At 43.4% G+C, this 7,442-nt stretch overlaps 1 long non-coding RNA gene across 15 annotated transcripts in view; it reads left to right on the top strand.

Moving 5' to 3' along the window:
* The first annotated feature begins 243 nt into the window (after positions 1-243).
* The window catches only part of LOC147354994 (uncharacterized), a 398,573-nt gene continuing 391,374 nt past the window's right edge, over positions 244-7,442 (top strand). For 3 of the 15 annotated variants that reach the window (XR_015143919.1, XR_015143918.1, XR_015143917.1), the window contains exon 1: positions 262-939. This is a non-coding gene — a long non-coding RNA (uncharacterized LOC147354994). Of the gene's footprint in view, positions 940-7,442 lie in introns of all 15 variants that reach the window. The other 12 variants (XR_015143929.1, XR_015143921.1, XR_015143930.1 and 9 more) reach the window with 10 other exon arrangements.

The following is a 7,442-nucleotide window of genomic DNA, read 5'->3' as shown; positions in this document are numbered from 1 at the left end:
AATGGGAGAAATCTGGGATACTACACTTCTTTAGGCTTCCACACACGTCTGTTTGAAACACTTAAAACAGATACAAAATTTGTATTAACAGCACTGTGGCATTTCTCTGCCACATCACTTTTAGTACCCATATTAAACAAGCACAGCAAAATTCATATTTACCACATAGACAAATGTATATCTATCTTTCAGTTCAATATATATCTATCTGACTTTCAGTTCAGTATATATTTGCATTATAGCTCCATTACGGGCTTCAGGGGTGGCTCAGTGGTAAAAGAATCCACCTGCAATGCAGGCAGGCGACAGAGAGGAGACCAGGACTAGATCCTTGGGTGGTGACTATCTCTTGGAGAAGGAAACAGCAACCCAATCCCAGTATTCTTGACCAGAGAATTCCATGGACAGAGGAACCTGACGGGCTATATATAGTCTATGGTGTGGTAAAAGAGACAGCACTTAGGGACTAAAGAACAACAATAACAAGTTTATTGCTCAAGAAGTTCCATTCAGCAGAAGAAAAATACGGAAGAATTAAATCTATGAGTTTTGCCTTTCACCATATGACTGCTACTCTTCACCGGAAAAAAGTCAGCTGTTCCAAGAGAGTCACTTCACACCTGCACTGGGCCTCCCGGAAGGTGAAAGCGAAGTGGAGGCAGCCAATCAGCGGCCGAAGAGGGCGAGCTCCAGCTCCGCCCCAACCACTCGAGCAGGCGCAGAACTTGGGGTGAGCAGGCTGCAAGTCCTGCCTGGCTGGAGAGCCGTCATATCCGCACAGCCATCCAGACCAGAGGCATCGTCCAGCCTGTAAGGGCGCAGGGCCCTGAAGCTCAGCCTTGTGTCAGCCTCCTGAGGCTCTCCTCCTGCCCTGGTGCTCTCCGACCACCCGTCCAACCTATTTCTGACCCACGTGACCCAAGGGCCCACAGGAGGAAGGTGAGCTTGATTTTTCTTGACCAAAATTCACTCCTTTGCCTGCTCTTGGATTCCCCATTATTTGAACAAGGGAGGGTACATGAGAGGAAAAGAGACAAAGTCTTCAGTTCAGTTCAGTTGCTCAGTTTTTTCTGACTCTTTGAGACCCCATGGCCTGCAGCACGCCAGGCTTCCCTGTCTGTCACCAACTCCTGGAGTTTGCACAGACTCATGTCCGTCGAGTCAGTGATGCCATTCAACCATCTCATCCTCTGTCGTCCCCTTCTCCTCTCGCCTTCAATCTTTCCCAGCATCAGGGTCTTTTCAAATGAGTCTGTTCTTCGCACCAGGTGGCCAAAGTACTGGAGTTTCAGCTTCAACAACAGTCCTTCCAATGAATATTCAGGACTGATTTCCTTTAGGATGGACCTGTTTGATTTCCTTGCAGTCCAAGGGACTCTCAAGAGTCTTCTCCAACACCACAGTTCAAAAGCATCAATTCTTTGGTGCTCAACTTTCTTTATAGTCCAACTCTCACATGCATACATGACTATGGGAAAAACCATATCCTTGACTAGACCGACCTTTGTTGGAAAAGTAGTATCTCTGCTTTTTTTGTCTGGTGGTTCTATGGTGGGATTAATGGTGACCTCCTCCAAGAGGGCTTATGCCATGCCCAGGTCTGCTGCACCCAGAGCCGCTGCGGCAGGCCACTGCTGAGTCGTCCCTTCCCAGGAGACACTCAAACACAGTTTGGCTCAGTGTCTGTGGGGTCTCTGGGTCCTGGTGTGCATAAGGTTTGTTTGAGCTCTCTGGCAGGTAAGTTTGATTCTAAATTCGATTTCACCCCTCCTACCATCTTGCTGGGGCTTCTCCTTTGCCCTTGGGATCTTGGCAGGATCCAACATACTCCAGTTGACAGTCACTCAGCTGTGAATTGTAGTTTTGGAGTTCTTGCAGGAGAAGGGAGTGCATGTCCTACGCCACCGTATTTCTGGGATGGCTTAACACTAAGACAATGTCTTAGCACTGTTTTTTATTTTTAAGAGTCAGTTTGCGTTGTATGTGGAGAAGGCAATGGCACCCCACTCCAGTACTCTTGCCTGGAAAATCCCATGGATGGAGGAGCCTGGTAGGCTGCAGTCCATGGGGTCGCTAAGAATCGGACACGACTGAGCGACTTCACTTTCAGTTTTCACTTTCATGCGTTGGAGAAGGAAATGGCAACCCACACCAGTGTTCTTGCCTGGAGAATCTCAGGGACGGAGGGGGGGCCTGGTGGGCTGCCATCTATGGGGTCGCACAGAGTGGGACACAACTGAAGTGAGTTAGCAGCAGCAGCGGCAGCGTTGCATGCACACGCACACACACAGAGTTGTGCTCCATCTAGACTGTTTCCTCAAACAGATGTTTCTCTAACTTCTTCACATGTCCTTCCTTACTGCACCAAGAGTTCTCACTGTCTCTCGGATGGGGCACATCCTTCATTCCACTTAGCCCTCTGGAATCTTGAACATGCTGGCCTCGCTATGAAGTTGAAGTACCAGCTGCTCCTTACAACTGTCCTTGATCCTTACCTTACTAACTCAGATGGCTCCAGCCCATTGCCTGCTGTCAGACTGAGCAGCAGTTTGCGGTCTCCCCAGATTCCAAGAGCCTCTGTCAGGACTGTCACTTAATTTCAGTTTATTTCGGGCTTGGGGCACATGAGTGATGCCAGTGTCTCCATTTTGTGGCTGTTCTATTCCTCTATGAATGTTTCTTTTTGGAGCCTTTGAGAGAGGGTTTGAAGGGAAGGGAAAATGCCACTACACTCTCTGTGAATTTGCCTAATCCTCTCTCTTAAAGGGGCTCTTTTATCCACTTTTGCACTTTAGACTTCACTTAAGTAGGTTAGAGGTGGTGGTGGGGGTGATAGTGAGCTTCTGGACCTGCTCTTCTCTTTTCACCCAACCTCCATAGATGGGTCTAGCATCTTTCTTTAGAATGTGCAGTTATTTATAACCCATTGTTCTCAGTTTTGGAGCTTCAGCCAAAATTCTAAGACAACAGGAAGAGTCCTATTGAAATTCTTATTTTATACATGTGTATATGACACTCACACACACACACAACACAGTCGATTTCACATGGCTTGCCCAGTGCTTTCTTACTTTTCTAAACTTAAAATTATATCATGTGCATTTCATCTTGTCATTGCATCTCTTTGGAAGTGTTTCATATTATTTCATCTAATAAAAGTGTCATAATTTATTTCCCTTTTTAATTGTTTAAAATATTGTTTTTTTTCTATTTGATTATAGCAGTAATACTCATTAAAGATATTTATAAAATACAGAAAAGTACCAAGAAGACAACAATGTCATTTGTAATTGCTTGAAAAAGAACTGCCTATATTTTTATATGTTCCCTTCTAGGTTTTCTCCCTCTGCATATATATAATTAGTTATATGGATACATAGAAGTAGCTGTATCTCTGTGTGTATGTGTGTGTGTGTGTATATATATATATATATGCGTATCTATCTATATGCATTTTTAATCTCAACACATATTATCATACATCTACATTTAAAAATGAATGAGGTTTCTACTGTATACAGTTTTATATCCTGTTTTCACTTTCAATTATATTTTACTCTTTCTTCATATTTGGAGTATTTTAAAAACCTAACTTTTTATTACCATAAAATCACATGCATCAATAATAGAGAATTTAGAAAATATAGATTAGCCAAAAAGAAAGTAGTCATAATAATATTAACTTTTGTTATTTAACCATTTTGAATCTGTCAAACAGCTTTTAGATAGGAAAAGGAGCTCATAGTAATATGACTAGTCAGATCTCACTAGCGCTTCTGTGGAGTTTTCTCTCTGGTCCCCACCCTCTCTGGTTATTTGTGGGCACTCCTCGCGTTTCAATGCTAGCCATTCTGCTGCTGCCACTGCGTGCATCTGTGGGTCGGTAGCCACTGTATGTGGATGAGAGCATCTGGGAGGCTGTGGCCGGAGCTCCTGGTGGGTGGGGTGTGCTGTCAGCTAGCATGCTTTAGGCTCTGGAACCATGACTTTCTGCCCACCTGGGAGCTCAATCCAGGTTGTTTTCAGTGAGCTCCCTCCCTCCCTCGGATTCTCTCCAGGGCCCTTATAGATCTGCCCTAAAATCTGTCCTTGTACTATCGTTCTTCCATCTCCCATGGTCTGAGAGTTTTGTCTGCATATATACGGAATTTAATTGTAGATATAATTCAAAAACGTACTCCTCCCCAGGGACTGCAGCAGCCCTGCTATAATTCATTAGAGTTGTTAGCAGGGGAAGTTGACACTGGCAGTATGTGGTTACACACACATGCATACACTTTTATAATTATGAGATAATTTTGATAAAATGCATGAAATTGTATACGATGTGCTTTTCTTGGTGTGTTTATCATGAAATCCTTTATGTATTTAAATATTTTTTATCTGTATATGTCTGTGTACATGGTGGTTTCAAAGACGGGTCTATGGATACTCCAACACTCCTAGTCAAGAGGTGCAGCTTAATTACCCTAAACTTTCAATGCTGTTGATCTCAGTGACTTGCTCCTAGTGGTAGGACATCAGTTATAATGTTAGACTATAACAAACTGTGCGTCTATCTCAAGCTCACCCCTCCACCGATCTCTTGAATCTGACTTGAATAAACTGGAGAGAAAAAAAATGATTACTGTTTTAAGCTGCTTGCTGCTGCTGCTAAGTTGCCTCAGTCGTGTCTGACTCTGTGCAACCCCATAGATGGCAGTCCACCAGGCTCCCCCGTCCCTGGGATTCTCCAGGCAAGAACACTGGAGTGGGTTGCCATTTCCTTCTCAAATATTAATAACCTCAGATATGCAGATAACACCACCCTTATGGCAGAAAGTGAAGAGGAACTAAAAAGCCTCTTGATGAAAGTGAAAGTGGAGAGTGAAAAAGTTGGCTTAAAGCTCAACATTCAGAAAACGAAGATTATGGCATCTGGTCCCATCATTCCATGGGAAATAGATGGGGAAACAGTGGAAACAGTGTCGGACTTTCTTTTTGGGGGCTCCAAAATCACTGCAGACGGTGACTGCAGCCATGAAATTAAAAGGCACTTTACTCCTTGGAAGGAAAGTTATGACCAACCTAGAGAGCATATTCGAAAGCAGAGACATTCCTTTGCCAACAAAGGTCCGTCTAGTCAAGGCTATGGTTTTTCCTGTGGTCATGTATGGATGTGAGAATTGGACTGTGAAGAAAGCTGAGCGCCAAAGAACTGATGCTTTTGAACTGTGGTGTTGGAGAAGACTCTTGAGAGTCCCTTGGACTGCAAGGAGATCCAACCAGTCCATTCTGAAGGAGATCAGCCCTGGGTTTTCTTTGGAAGGAATGATGCTAAAGCTGAAACTCCAGTACTTTGGCCACCTCATGTGAAGAGTTGACTCATTGGAAAAGACTGTGATGCTGGGAGGGATTGGGGGCAGGAGGAGAAGGGGAAGACAGAGGATGAGATGGCTGGATGGCATCACTGACTCGATGGACGTGAGTCTGAGTGAACTCTGGGAGTTGGTGATGGACAGGGAGGCCTGGCGTGCTGTGATTCATGGGATCGCAAAGAGTGGGACATGACTGAAGGACTGAACTGAACTGAAGGGTAGGAAAGAAGAGAGAACTTAAATATACAAACACAGGAGAGGAAACAACACACTGTTGCAGTCCTCTTTGTAACTGGTCATGAGACTGAAAGTTAGCAATTAAGCCTTTTCTCTTCCACTGTTCATTTCAGGTGTCTTTTAAAAAATTTAGCCAATATCTTAGATGTTCAAGGTTCTTTACCTGGTGTGGTGTCTCAAATCTTCATTCTTGAGAAATCTGAGCCTTTGTTTGCTTTTCCTACATAGATGCAACGGTCTTCCAATTCATTTCTTCAGTGAGCAAATCAGACCAGGAAACGCTCCAGGGCATTCTTTGAGTTCCGTCAATATTTCTTACTTTTCCTGTTTGTGCAGCAGCAGTTCTAATCCCGCTTGACAATCAAGATCAATCTCAAAAGGCAACACCGTAATTCCCTTTATCGCCTGTTTGCTTAGTGCATGAAGAGCTTGAATTGGGGGGCTGGTATTGTCAGCTTACCGATTAATGACTCCCTTGTTGGATCTTCTGAAGCATTCCAACCTTGGTTACTAGGACAACCAAACCAGTAGCACCCAGAGTTTCATGGATGGAAAGCTACATTTTGAGAATGCCTCTGTTTTGTGCACGGACTTTTGAAATCTAGGGATTTTTCCCCCCTTTTTGATTAATTGATCATAGACACCTCTCCATGATAGCTGAGGCAAAAATAAAAGTGTGCACGTTCAGTTGTACCTGACTCTTTTGTTACGCCTATAGACTGTAGACCTCCAGGCTCCTCTGTCAATGGGATTTTTTTTCAGACAAGAATACTGGAGTGGGTTGCCATTTTGCCCTCCAGGGGATCTTCCCCACCTAGGGATTGAACCCATATCTCCTGCATTGGCAGGCAGATTCTTTACCACTGAGCCACCTGATAAGAGATAAAAATCCAAGTAGAAATTAGTAATGGGGCTCCAAAGCTCATTTGTGCTTTCAGAACCTAATCAAATCTAGTTCTATACATCCATTTCCATTTGTTGATGGAGCACTTTGGAGCACATCTGACTTCATAGTGAAGTGAAATTGTTCAGTTGTGTCCGACTGTTTGTGACCCTATGGACTGTAGCCCTGTAGCCCGCCAGGCTCCTCTGTCCATGGGATTTTCCAGGCAAGAATACTGCAGTGGGTTGCCATTTTCTTCTCCAGGGGGTCTTCCCAACTCAGGGATTGAACTTGGGTCTTCCACATTGCAGACAGACTCTTTACCCTCTAAACCACGAGGGAATAGGTGAATTAATACATAAATTCTTAATGTGACATTTCTTGTCCCATGGTCACATGTTTAGTTGTAGACTAGTACCAGAGACAAGCCAGGATCTATCATTCAAAATAAGCACAGACACTTGAAAAAAGGGTAATTGCTTTACCCACAAATCTTAACAATTTCTGCTGTGATTCTCCTATTGGGCTGGCTGCCAACCTAACCATTAGATTTCCTGGGTAAAAAGCAAACTAGTGAAGCTGCTTCCAGAAGTGTCTGGTCATCTGAAGAGCCTTCTTTTCCTCTGGGATCGTACTTGAAACTGACACCCTTTAATATGTCTTGTAAATGCTCAGATAGCATACTAAAAAGCAGTTATGTTTTCTCTCCTAAAACAAAAATGGCCCAAGTGCCATGACCTTTTGTAGTGGATAAAAAATATTGTATCTTATCATCTATTTTGGTGGAAGAGCCCAGGTTGCCTGGAAATGTCTTTTAAAGAAGTTAATATTAGGCTTCTATAGTTTTGTTTTTAAGCTTCTTTATTTTATCTTTTGTCTTAATCTTTTTGCTTTTATTTTGTTTTTATCTCCTATTTTCTGAAAAATGTATATTTTACTCAGGTATATTTTAGTAAGGCCTAAGG

The sequence above is a fragment of the Bos grunniens genome, chromosome 17, assembly GCF_055505025.1.
Source record: "Bos grunniens cultivar Pamir isolate PY7600 chromosome 17, Bosgru_T2T1.0, whole genome shotgun sequence".
Classification (NCBI taxonomy): Eukaryota; Metazoa; Chordata; class Mammalia; order Artiodactyla; family Bovidae; genus Bos; species Bos grunniens.
This window is presented reverse-complemented; position numbering and strand designations above follow the sequence as displayed.